The sequence below is a fragment of the Gossypium hirsutum genome, chromosome A11, assembly GCF_007990345.1.
Source record: "Gossypium hirsutum isolate 1008001.06 chromosome A11, Gossypium_hirsutum_v2.1, whole genome shotgun sequence".
Classification (NCBI taxonomy): domain Eukaryota; kingdom Viridiplantae; phylum Streptophyta; class Magnoliopsida; order Malvales; family Malvaceae; genus Gossypium; species Gossypium hirsutum.
In genome coordinates this window covers 85,476,181-85,491,069 of record NC_053434.1, presented here as the reverse complement: position 1 = coordinate 85,491,069, position 14,889 = coordinate 85,476,181, and positions in this window count along the sequence as shown.

The window sequence follows — 14,889 nt, the reverse complement described above, 5'->3', positions numbered from 1 at the left end:
AAAGAAAATTCCACTTTAATTAATGAAAAAAAAATGGTATTTTGGGTTGAAAGCATGAAAGCTCTTCCATGTATATATTTCTTTTGCTTCCAATAAATCCTCCTAACCAAACAAAACAAGGGAAGTCCCTTTAACATTACATGCTTAACTTTCCACTCAAATTTCCTCTCCCACCAAACAAATTCCATCCATCATCAAATCATTGCTTGTATTTTTGCATGCGGGTGTGTCTGACATCACAAGTCCTGCCAAATTCACGTTTACCACAAACAATGTGAGCAATCAGAATCCACACCTTGGCAACCATTCAGTCATATAAAACCCAAACTGAAATAAATGGCAGACTAAATGACAAAAAGAAAGAATCATATGAACACCCAATGGTTGTGCCCCTTGCAATAAATTCCACGGCAAGTGAATTAATTGGCTTTCCCCTTTTTTAGTGTATGCAGTTATAAATTCCACCTAAAGATTTGACTCTTAATGGTAATGGAATACTATGGATAGGAAGGGTACAACTGCTACTAGCCAAAACTAATTGAAGACCCTTCATAAGTGAAGGAAACTATGGAGAATAATTGAAAGGAGTTTGGGTTTCTCAGTTTGAAAATGTTGCCAATGCTTTTTTATCATTTCTGTCTTGCTGCTGCTTCATCTGCACTTTCTACCTCCTCACATATGGCTTTGTATGCCATGCCTGCCTCGGTTGTCCCTTGAATGCTCGATGCTGCAATAAGGAAGGTCCGGAAGCTCTGCAAACTGATGCAGCCAAGCACATTTTATGTGCCAAAATCATGTAAATTGCACTTTGGACAAGAAAGTCTCATTGATCATGATTTGAAACTCAAGAAAAAAGAGTTCATTTAAGCATGTGTGCAACTGCTGAGTGTTGAACTGAGCAATTTCAGCTTTTAAGTAACTGGTAAGTAGGTGTTGAAGGTATTAATGAAATTGCCATAATAGTGCTACATCATAATTCTCAGTGATATGCTATTCAGAGACACAGAGTCCAACAAATCAATCTTTATAGTACTAGTTTATTAAGGAAAGACCTAACAAATAAGATACATGGAGTCCAACAAATCAATCTTTATAGTACTACTTTATTAAGGAAAGACCCAGCAAATCATCTTTAAAAATTAGAATTCCATGAAATCCTGTAATTGCTTATGTTTTGACAATGCAAATATATCATCTAAGGGCATGAAAGCCAGGTTTAGCTATCAGTGTAACATTTATGGTTCACCTTCAGTCTCAATTCCTTTCATCATATTCCCTACTTATTGTGAATACCCAGTAAGCTGCTAAAATGACAACTCAAAATGTATGAACTTTTCCTATTTTTTGAAAATTGCAAATATAAGCTATAAAAGTATATATAAGAGCAGTAAAAGATGATAATGTCAAAATGGAACAGGCGAGGAAGTTAACCTTAGAACACATAACAAACAAGGAGCATCCTGGAATTGAACATTGGTTGTTCGAGAGTTCATAATAATGGAAAGCTACCATGTCTCTTTTAGTCCAGTGACAGCATGTTCTTGCAAGAATTTATATTGGATATAGTTTCCATTACAATTTTTAACATTTTCCCATCAGATGAACTTCAGTCATTGCACCTTAGGACTTATCAGAGCAATTTTATGGCATTCTAACATATCAGTGGCTTTGTTTAATGATTTACACAAAGTTAGATGCCCTGCAGGTCTATACCATTGTATTGTAGACTTCTTAGAACCCCAAAGAACCTATCAAAACAGTCAGCTTGACTTTCCTTCAACCCTCAATTTTGACACAAAATTCAGTGCTTCGCTACAACAGCCATGCCCAATGCTCTACCCCATATCCACATTAACATTTCTTCTGTTTTGATCATATAAGAAAGAATTTTAAAGAACTTATTGATAAGAGAATAAATGGAGAAGACACAATCATTAAAGTAATTTTGGTCAATCAACCAATTAAACCAGTGAATAATAAATACCATTCAACTGGAAAACACCTATATTTATGTGAACTAACATTTAGCACTGATTAACACTTGATAAGATCATCTAAGCAACACTCAAGCATCATCTTTTGTAGAAATTTTTGTTACTTTTGAAACAGAAGTCCTCACATTCTTATACAACCACTTTTAGGTATGCTACAATTTGCTTTCATTCTGACAAGTCGGTCCAACAGAAAGGCTTATCGAAACTAAGTAGTTGTTGTGAAGGTCAAACATGGATATTTCTTGCCAGGAGCAAAGGAATAAGGCTTTCTCCTGAAAATGATCATCTTATAGATGTTCCAAGATATGAAACCAATTAATAGTTGATTATTCTAAAGACTCATTCCACGCCTGCACCAGTGTCTGCTTATAAGGGGTGACAATGACTCTCATCCACCTCTTACAAATATGTTAATTACTCTCCTTGGAATTGAAAGTGCATCATTTGTCAAATAGTTATGTCACTTGAGAACAAAATATACTGCCCTGAAACAAATAGGGAATATTTTCTTTAACTTCAACATGCATAGACTTCTTCCTTTGATACCTCAGGTTTAAATTGATGAAAAAACAACATTTTCTCATTTGGTGAAGTTGAAAGCATTTTTTGTTTTCTTTTAAGTCCTATTCTTGGTAATATGGATGAAGGATTAACTGAACCTTGCATTAGTGTCTTTCTTAAAATAAAAGGGTACATACAATGGGTAGCTTTGACTAAGAAAAGTAAGTGGCTATACATACTCATAGTCCACCTTTTGTTTTGAATTATTTTGATAGAAAGGCAAGAATACCATTAAACTAGTTTAGAAAGCCTCTGTTCATAGTTCAAGCAGCTACAAAGATTGCATTTCGTTAACTATTAATCAATCAACTTCCCTGCAAATCAAATTGAGAGCCTCGCACAAATATTCAAAATATTGGCGTTAAAAAACTGAATTTTAAGCAACAGTCAAGGAACAATGTATTCAATATTAAACAACTAATTAGCCTTGAGGGGAAAAGTCAAATTTATACTAAATCCAAGAGGAAAGAAAAGACGCTACCTTTTTTTCTCCATTCAATGAGTAGGGAATCAATGGATCATTAACATAAGTAGCCTTTATGGAAAAATCTGTAGTGACGTCCCAAAATTCCAATGGCCTCTCCAATGGCCAAATCATATAACGACAGAGCGAATGTTATTCTGGGTTAGTCCTGAACTTTTGTAATTTAGTGCACTTAGATGCTTATTCTTTTATTATTTACTTCCTTACCTAAATTTTGCAATTAAGCACCCTTGTGAGATTAAATGATAGTGGTGGGATTAGTGTTTGATCTAAACACAGCTCCAATGGACCTAAAGAAGTTTATTTTAATTCTTAAACTTAACAAATACAAAAGTTTGATGATGTAGCATTCTAATATTATATCCAAATTTAAGAACCAAAATAGATATAATTATTGATTTCAAGTACCAAAGTAAAACTAATTATCAAGTTGAGGGACTAAAAATTATATTAACCCTTTGTTCTTCTTAGATTAAAATGGTAAAATATAAAATGGATCACTTATATTTTGAGTAAATTCACTTTTTATGTTTTGTTCATTGAACTTCAAAACATTATTATACAATCACTAAATTGCTTATGTTTGATCAAGTTTACATTTTGATCATTAAACTTTGAAAAATTACTATATAATCACTAGCATTATCGATTTATTATATTATGGTCACTCAATCATTAACTCCTATTAAAAGTGTAATAACAAGTTGATAAAGCACCTTAATGTCATCATTTCAAATGAATTTTGTCACCCTCATTATCAATTTAGGTCAATTTATACAATTAGTCATTATACCTTGAATGAATTTAATTCACTTTCTTTTATTTTATAACTTTATTTTTTTTGCCTTTTTCCTTTTTTACATTTTTTACATTTTTTCTTCTCATTTCTTTTTCTCTCCCCTCCTTTTCATAACTCTAGCCATCGGTAATGCCACGCCATCTTTAGTGGTCTTCTCTAAACACAAGGACCATTTTTTTTATTATTGATTTGGCTCTCGCTAAAACAACCCCAATCTCACTTAAAACCTGATCCTTAATGTAACAACTCACTTTCAATGTAATTGGAGCAGTAGTTTTGGGACCACAAATCTGACCTTGAAAGAGAAATTTATTTTAATATTATTTTATAATCTACAGAACTATAGAAATATCGTGTAAAATTTCTTTAAGAAATTTTACCGATTATATATCTAATTTGATGAAAGGACCAAATTACATAAAATGTAAAAGTTGAATTCTAGTAGCTATAAGGATTAATTAGCTATGGAATTCAAAACTTGAGGTCCTTATATGGTAATTAGACCATTAAGAAAAGTTAGTAGATATTTTTTGTAACACCCCAAACCCAGCCCAGGCGTTATGGCCGAATCCGGTGTGTCACATTGAAGCATTACTGTATAGGTCATGTTTTATCTAAAATCTTTCTTAGTGAAAGAGTATCTTCGTTATAGATTAAAATGAATGGAAGCTATGCACCAGGTAGGATGCCGGAAAAGAGGAGGTGAGTCTATTACACTGCTTAACTACCAAGCTCTCCACGGATCCACTCCTAGACATGCACACAACCATTGCCACAATTTAACTGAATGATTGTTCAGGAAACAACCATTTCGTTTTAAGCCTTTGAAAGCACTTGTTAATTTTTTTAAAACGTTTTCGTTGCGGAAGCTTTGTCTTGTTTCACGATATTTTGAAATCAGATAATTTCTTTTAAAAACACGCCCTAGAGCTATTTAATTTCGAAACCTTTAAATCCATATCATGCCTAAGCTAATAATCATACTAAAGCAATTAAAAATAATTAAAGCGGCCTTATTACAACTTAAAACCCGAAAACATAAAGGAAATAATCTAGAATAAAAGTGAAGGCATAAACACTTATTTTAAACAGTCCACATGGCCATTCTGAATCCCTCCAGCTCCAAGTCCACCGATCTAAGGCTCACCTGTAAAGATGGGAAAAAGGGGGTGAGTTTGGAAAACTCAGTGTGTAAAATAAACCCAACTAGAGCCTAAATCAGTTCAAGCTTCCTGGGCCTAAGCCCTATTCAGAAATCAGAGTTAACTGAACCTTAGCCCATATCAATAACAATCTGGGCCATAGCCCCTTATAGTATCAGAGTATACTGGGCCTAGCCCATATCAGTATCAATCTGGGCCGTAGCCCTATTACAAGTCGAGATATATTGGGCCTTGCCCATATTAACACAGTTGGGCCCATTTCAATACAGTTGGCCCATAACAAAACATTCTCATATGATTAATGCATGATAACCCCATCCAACCTTGCACTTGCCTCCGTCCATCCCTACACTTCCTGTGGGAAATAAATCACCCATGCCATCCCTACACTTACAGTGTTAGCACCGGTTGCGGCACTAACTATAATCCGTAGCAAAGTTGCTTATATCAAAATATGTGGCGCAGCCACCAAAACGAGTTCTTCCTCCATAACAAAACCCAACGCCATGCAGTATAACATGTATGCAGAATATATATAATTAACAAGGCATGTTTCAGAAAGACAGTCATATTATAGCGTAAGAACAGTTATTTACCCTCGAGGGGCGTAGTCGTAAACTTACCCCTTTAAGGGTATTACGGTAATTCTACCTTACAGAGGTATTTCAGTAATTTTATTAGTCTTTTTAGGGTTTCATGCTCATTATAGTTATTAACGTATTAACAGAAACACTTACCGAACGTTTTTACCGAATTGGGCCTATTGGCCCATTTAACCCAATTTTGGCCCATTAAGCCCAAATATACAGAAGTGCATGAAATTGCGCACTCTGCAATCTTACCGTTGAAGTTACCAAAATTATCAATACAAACAATCCCACGAGCGCTCGCACGCTCGCAAGTTCTCGAAATGCCGGCTTTTTGGCATTTCGGCTTTTCGACTTTTGCCAATCTAGTCTATTAGTGGGTGTCGTTTACACACCTAATTTGAGACAACTGCTACTGAAATCTCCCACGATATCCTACAATCGTCACTAGACATATCAGATACAAAATACAATGGTAACCATCATAAACTTACTTACCATAATCGACCATCAATACATATGGCCCTTAAGATCCTACCTTTGCGAAAACTAGTGACTAGATCTCAATCTAGTCGTTCCACTTGTCCAAGCCTTCGATCAGCAGCCTCTAGATCACACTAACACCAAAACAAATCAATTGTGACAAGCGTCGTTTTGCCTATCAAAATAAAATAAACCTCTTCAAAAATAAATAAATAAATAAAAAGGTAGAATAGTGGAAGAGGGTCGACCCACAGGGAGTTTAATGGAATTTTTGATTAAATTTCTTGTTCTCGACCTAGGAGCTGAAATGGAAAATAAAAAAAAGGTGATTTGAGAAGTAACAAGAAAATAAAATAAACAAGTAAAAGTGCAAAGAAAGATGTATTAAAATAAAAGCAATAAAATAAAGAAGATGAAAGATTAAGTTGAATAAACACGAGTATAAGAATCGCCTCGAGCTAGTTTTGTCAATTCCCAAGATCATTGAAAATAGATTTTTGCTCCGGGATTCATGTCGGTTACAGTCTACGAGGCCCAACCCATCGTAACTTGCTTTTCTCTCATGTAACCGATCTTCCCAAGTCTAACTTCGAAAGTCGATTCTTAAGTAAATCAACCACGTCTATCGCCATTAAAATACTTAGTTTTAAAACAGGAAAAGCCCAACTCGGAAGTTGTCTTATCAAGAATCATTTCCGATCTCATCTTTCCTTAGCGGACCGCCGCTAAGAGTGTTCATAGGAAGTCGAAATGCCACAGGCCGATCCTTCCTCCCAACTATAAAATTAAACGATTCCAGACCAACGGATCCTTTTTTATTTGAAAAACGTTTAAAAATTTTAGTAAGGTCGATTGCCAAACTATCTAAGCAGAAAGACGAAAATGTATCTCGAAGAGATTTAAGCAATATTCAATTCTCACGTGAGGAATTGATTAGTACTAGCTCTTGGCTTGAGAAAAATTAGCCAAGCATGATATTGATTATCATGCTTAACATGTTTTGATAATGTAAAAACATAAAATAAAATAAAGTAAAGTAGAAATAAAACAAAGAAGAAAATTTTATTAAAAATGAAAACAAAGTAGCAATAAGAACAAAAGACAAGAGATACTTAGCCTTACCCAAATGTGGGTATTAATAGGCTTCAAATTCCCAAATCAACAAGGAAAACTAATCAAAAAAAGATAATATAATATCTATAAAATTATGAAAATGAAATCCAAAATCCCCCAAATCACGTCAATAGATCAAGATAAGTTGTTTCTAGAATATTCCCTGTGTTGACTTCTGATTTGCCACGTCAGATCCGCGTCGTGCCCAGCGTCGTGCCCACGACTCCAGCCGTGACAGAATAAGGTCGTGCCCACGACTCCAACCGTGACAGAATAAAAAGAAAAAAAACTGCAGATTACGTCTTTTTGTTGTCATTTCCAGTATTGGGTTCACTACACAAGAAATAAATCAAATACAACCAATTAAGTAGTGAAAAATTCATAAGACAAAGGAATTAACAAGCAAAAAGTGTCAAATATAAGAGTACATCAAATTCCCCCTCACTTGTCTCATACTTGCCCTCAAGTATGTTTGAAATAAATTAATCAAAAGCTTCATCATCTTTCTCCTAAACCGTTGCAAGTCTTAAACAAAGTTATGAGAGTTCAAGTGCACAAAAAATGACGTGAATAAAACATGAATAAAAAAACGAATAGGTGCAAGCAAGAACAATTATTCAACCTTACCATTGTCTATCAATTATCAATCAAATTCTAACCTAAGCTTAATTCTTACCAAGATGCACTCAAATCACTCAAAGTGTTTCGGGTGTAGAAATCGAATTCACTCAAAGTCAAAATTTGAATAAGGGTCTCCATAGGCTTGTGGCAAGATCAATTCTCCACTACTTTAAAGAAATGAGATGCAAAAATCATTAGGACTTTTAATAAATGGTGTAATGGGGCTTAGGTAAAGGTAGGGAATAAGGCTAAAATGAGGCTAAAGAAAGTCAATACAAGAGTTTCCCAACAAGTAACTATATCATGTCCACAACCTTAGAAAACATAGGCAACAAGAATAAGCAAACTAAACAAAGGAAGCTATAATGAACAAATCATCAAACTTTTTTTTTCACTTTTCTTTTTTTTCTTTTTTTTTTCGAATTATTTTTCTTTTTTTTGAACATTATCTCACAACCTTAAACTTATGCTCTTTGTCTTGTCAAGGGTGGAAGAGAGGAATAAATGAAAAGGATTGGGTTTAAAATCTTGGTGAAAACAAAGAAAACGGGATTAGGCTTCAACTTGGTTCATTAAGGGAAAAGAAAGGGTGAATCCTAATGCCTAAATCATATTAATGCATCAAATTCTAATGTAATCTCAAAATGCATACAAGCCACAAGTTCTAGATTCCAAAGTCCAAATTGACACTCTCAGGCAAGAAAAAAGAGCATGAAAATATAATCATACATGCTAAAGGTTCAAGTTCTCACAAAATGGACTAATTAATTAAGCTAGGTGAGAAATTCAACTAACAACACCAAGACAAATTGTAAGGGTTGTCAAATTGGACTTACTCATATTATTCGATTATCAAGCATGCTGGAATTCAAGTATCTTTATGAACTAAAATAATCATAACATGCTTAGCGGCAAGCAACGGCAAAGGAGTTGTTCTTCTAATCAATTCAAACAAACATATCATCAAACAAATATGACAATCAAGGCGAAATTAATGTCATCCTTTACCCTCCCCCTCACTTAATCGTATTGTCCCAATACGGAAAAATAAATGTAAAGTACATTTAAGAACAAAGAAAGGTAAAGGATACTCCCCGTGATCAATGACGACGGCAGCCACGGCTGAGGTAAAGGAAGGAGAGTATTTCTGTGATGTTCTCTTCTAGGGCCTGGAGGGGTCTGAACAAACGACAAATAAAAAAAATTTAAAATTGATGAAAAGTAAACAAATGGGTTGCCTCCCATTTAGCGCTTTGTTTAACGTCGTTAAGCTCAACATTTTCCTGTCAGATTTTTGGCTCTTCCAACCTGATTTCTTCAATTAGTTCGATTGGTGTGCTCTCGAAGAAAGGTTTTAGCCGTTGTCCATTAACTTTAAATCGTGCACCTGAGCTATCCTCAATTTCCACGGCTCCATGAGGAAAAACATTGATCACGGTAAATGGTCCGCTCTACTTGGACTTAAGTTTTCCTGCAAAAATTTTTAATTTTGAGTTAAATAGGAGAACTTTCTGCCCAACGGAAAATGATTTAAATGAAATGCGCTTGTCATGAAATGCTTTTGTTCGCTCTTTATAATTTTGTGCGCTATCGTAAGCGTTACGGCGAATCTCCTCAAGCTCTTGGATATGAAGTTTCCGTGCTTCACCAACAGCGTTCATCTTCATATTACATTCCTTCACCGCCCAAAATGCCCTATGCTCGAGTTCGACAGGCAAGTGGCAAGGTTTACCGAAAACAAGTCGGTAATGTGACATCCCGATAGGTCCTTTGTAGGCCGTGCGATACGCCCACAACGCATCAACTAACTTCAAGCTCTAATCTTTTCGGTTTGGTTTAACGGTCTTCTCTAGGATTGACTTGATTTCTCAATTTGAAACCTCTGCTTGTCCGTTGGTTTGCGGATGATAAGTTGTCACTATCCGCTGAGTCACGCCATATTTCTTCATCAAAGCTTCAACGACTCGGTTAACGAAATGTGTTCTTCTGTCGCAAATGATCGCTCTCGGAGTTCCAAATCTTGAGAAAATAAAATCACGTAAAAAATTAGTTATGGTTTTCGCATCATTTTCTCGGGTGGCTTTCGCCTCTACCCATTTCGAAACGTAATCAACGGCCAAAATAATGTATAAATTTCCAAATGATGAGGTAAATGGCCCCATATAATCGAGCCCCCATACAACAAAAATTTCATAGATGTGTATAGGATTTAATGGCATCTCACTCCTTCGACTTAGATTTTCGACTCTTTGGCACCTGTCACATGCTTTGCAAAAGTTGTAAGTGTCCTTAAACAAGGTTGGCCAATAAAATCCGCACTCAAGAATTTTGTGTGCGGTTCGTTTAGGGCCAAAATGTCCACCGCAAGCATAGGAATAACAAAACTCAAGTATGGATTTTACCTCGCTATTACTTACGCATCGTCGTACTATTTGATCCGAGCAATTTTTCTATAAATATAGATCATCCCAAATGTAGTATCGAGACTCTCTTTTTATGTGTTTGATCTCAGATTGAGATAGATTGTTCGAAAATTTACCCGTAGCTAGAAAATTCGCCAAATCGGTGAACCATGGGAATGATGCGTGTGCTTCCATCAATGTTTCGTCTAGAAATTGTTCTCGTAGGGGAGGTTCGACTGGTGAAGTAGGTAAACGGCTTACGTGGTCAGCTACTAAGTTTTCGCTTCCCTTTTTATCCTTGATTTCAAGATTGAACTCCTGCAGTAAGAGAATCCATCGTATCAACCTCGGCTTTTCTTATTTTTTGTTCATCAAGTATTTCAGCGTTGCATGATCGGAAAAAACAAAAATTTTAGTTCCTAATAAATAAGAACGAAAATTTTCTAATGCAAAAATGACAGCAAAAAGCTCTTTTTCCGCTGTCGAGTAGTTGCGTTGAGCCGAGTTAAGAGTCCTAGAGGCATAGGCTATCACGTGTGGTCCTTCTTTACTCCTTTGGCCGAGAACGGCTCCCACGCTGAGGTCAGATGCGTCACACATAATCTCAAATGGTAAAGTCCAATTTGGTGGTTGTACAATTGGTGGGATATAAGCCTTCCCTTAAGCTCTTCGAATGAATCTTTGCAAGATTGATCAAAAGTAAAATTCACGTCCTTTTGTAGTAATCGGCAAAGAGGTTGCGCCAACTTAGAGAAGTCCTTTATTAACCGTCGGTAGAAACCTGCATGGCCAAGAAAACTACAAATTTCCCTCACCAAAGTGGGGTATGGAAGTGAGCAAATTACATCAATCTTTCCCTTATCAACGGTAATTCCTTGGACCAAAACCACATGACCGAGTACCAATCCTTTACTTACCATGAAATGGCATTTCTCGTAGTTTAAAACCAATTTAAATTCAATGCATCGATTAAGAACATAAGAAAGATTGGAAAGGCATTGAGAGAATGAATTACCGTAAACAGTAAAATCATCCATAAATACCTCTATTCCTCGCTCGATGTGATCGGAGAAAATGCTTAACATGCATCATTGGAATGTGGCCGGAGCGTTGCAAAGACCGAAAGGCATTTTTCTATAGGCGAAAGTTCCGAAAGGGCAAGTGAATGTTGTTTTTTCTTGGTCTTCAGGCGCCACCGGAACCTGAAAAAATCCAGAAAATCCATCAAGACAACAGTAATGTGTTTTTCCAGCAAGTCTTTCGATTATTTGATCGATAAATGGTAAAGAAAAATGGTCTTTTCGGGTTTGTGAGTTGAGTTTCCTATAATCGATACACATTCTCCAACCATTTTGTACTCTCTTCGGAATCATTTCTCCTTCGGTATTTTCGACCACTGTAATTCCAGTCTTCTTTGGCACAACATGGACCGGACTTACCCACTTGCTATCAGAAATGGGGTAGATAATGTCAGCATCTAGCAACTTTTGAATCTCCTCCTTCACAACCTCCATCATTGGCGGGTTTAAACGTTGCTGGCCTTCTCTCTTTAGTTTTGCGTTCTCCTCTGTTTTAATTTTATACATGCAAGTGGATGGACTTAAGCCTTGGATATCAGCTAATGTCCATCCAATTACCTTTTTATAGGTGCGCAAAACAACAATTAATTCTTCCTCTTCCTGTCGTGATAATTCACTTGAAATGATAATTGGCAAGGTTCGGTTATCGCCCAAAAATTCGTATTTGAGATGCGACGAAAGTTGCTTCAATTCTAGTTGTGGCGCCTGCAAAATTGAGGGAAGGGGTTTAGATGGAATTAATCGAGAATTAGAAATGGAGGAAAGAGTTGAAATGATTTCGCTTTCATCATCGAGATCCTCCAATTTCCTATAAAAATCATAAAACAAATCAGTTTCGATAAAATCATCGGCTAACGGATCTATAATATCAACAAAATTTAAACTTGCGATGGAATCAGGATACTTTATAGCTTTGTACACATCGAATTTAACCACTTCCCCGTCAAATTCCATAGTTAAGATGCCGTTACGGACATCGATCTTTGTATGCGCTGTTGGCAAGAAAGGGCGTCCAAGTAAGATTTCTGATCCGTTGTTGCTACGGTCATTTTCCATGTCAATAATGTAAAAATCAGCAGGGAAAATGAGATCGTTTACCTTTACCAACACGTTTTCTAGTACCCCTTCGGGGTAGATAACTGACCGATCAGTTAATTGAACTGTCACTCGCGTCTCTTTTAATGGTTCTGTTGAAATTTTGTTGTAGACGCTTAGCGGCATGACATTAATAGATGCGCCTAGATCACACATTGCCCTTTTTATTCCGACTTTTCCTATTTTGCACGGAATTGCAAACTTCTCTTGGTCCTTGTATTTCAGTGGTAGGCGTCTTTGAAAAATGGCCGAAATATTCTCGTTGAGGTTAACTCTTTCATTGCCGGATAACGCCTCCGATTTGTGCATGTCTTTCAAAAACTTCGCATATTTTGGCACCTTCCGAATGATCGTGTAACAATCGAACAAAGGGACACACGACCGTGTCCCAGCCCGTGTCTTAAATCGTGTAACTCACTGAGTTAGGTCACACGACCATGTCGCAAACCTTGTAACTCTTTGACTCGTGAAACATGATCGTGTGCTAGACCGTATAGCTCACTGGCTTGAAATAATAAGTGACATACGACTATGTAGCTAGGCCGTGTGAGTCACACAACTGTGTGATAGCCCATGTCCTAGGTCGTGTTCTCCATAATTTGATCCTATAATCAAGCCATTTCAAGACCAAAACATACCTAATCAACCATTCCATTTGTGCATACATTCAACGACCTAAACACCTTTCAAACACATTTAAACATACCAATTCAATCAACCTATTTCACCTAACCAATGTGCCATTCAAAGGTAACACATTTATACCAAATCAACTTCAATCAAAACAAGGCTATAATGCCATATTTCAAGCACAAAACCTATCCAATTTAGCTACTCAAAGACATCAACTTAAACATTCACATTTCACCACAAACATACCAAAAGGACCATATATTACAAGTACTTAAAAGTGGCCAAAAGACTTAAACTTGTCAAGGCACTAAAAGTCCATCAAACAAGACATACACTCTAAAAGCATATTCATACCAATTTGATCATTAACACATTCAAGAACTACCATTATAAAAAGGTCCTATACATGCCATTTATAAACTAGGCCAAAATAACTCAAAAACTACCAAAGTGACTGTTGGATAATGTGATAAATCTCCGACAAGCTTCCAACTAATCGAGCTTCTGATAATTTACGAAACAAATGAAAGTAACAACTTAAGCAACTAGTGCTTAGTAAGCTCGTATAAACTCAAACATAACTTAACATTCTTAAGCATAATTTATAAAATAAGAATAACATCATTACCAATACCATAAGCTTAGTAAAATCCTATATAGGCACCATCAAACTAACAAGTTAGTAAGTTCATACATGATACATATAAGTTCAACCATATCATAAGTAGATTTTCATGTACACAACATTTATCACGTTAACATTTTCATAAGATCATGAACTAATATCAAATTATAGACATACCATGCCATTACCCTTTACTTACCCATTGAACCATTTAGAATTGCATTGAATATTCAGGAATGCTCACATATAGTATGCCTTTCCATATAACCGTAACCTTTCCTTTTCAATAGTGCTCACACGAGTTGTGAAATGGGCCTGCTCACATGAGCTATGGGTCAAAATGTTAGCGACACGATGCTGCTCACACGAGCTGTGGCGAATCCACAACAATTACAGGACCTTAGCCATCGGTAGGACATTCAAGACTAGCACCCGTAACATGAAATCCCTAATGAAATGTCATTCGTATCTTAAGAATTCTTAAGGGTCAAACGAGATTACTTATCCGTAAATTACTCAAATCATCGATATACATGCATTTTCAAGTCAATTTATAACTAGCACAATATAACTGATAATCAATCAAACTATCATTAATAAGATTATAATTTATACGAGCTTACCTCGACAACTATGGTTGCAATAACAAAGTTGAAGTCTAGTCCAAAGCTTTAGCTTTTCCTCGATTTAAGTCCAGTTATTTTTTATCTTGATCTAAATAGATAAATTTATTCAATTAAGTACTTCAATTCAATCAATAATTCACATTATCATAAAATTATGAATTTACCCTTCTATTATAAATTTTTCACAAATTAGTCCTTAAGATCGAAACTTTTAAAAATACTATTTTTACCCTCCATACATGCTAGTTGAACTTCTTAGGGACTCATATCAACCCACTTAAATCATTATTTTATAAAGTTACCATGAAATTTTACTATTTTCATGAATAAGTCTTAAACCCTAAATTCACTAAAAATCACCTAACAAAACAAGTTTATTTAACAATAAAGTTTAATAATCTACCAATTAACATAAAAAAACATTAAAAAAATCATGACAAGTCCCTCAAAATTTAAAAATTTTGCAAATTAACCCTCGGGCTATGCATTTTAAGCTAAAACAAGCTCAAAAACGTAAAAATGACTAAAAACGGGACAAAAATACATACCATGCACGAACAAAGAGCTTGTCAGAACTTTTTAGCTCAAAAATGGAGATTTCAGCATTAACAAAGTGAAAATGAG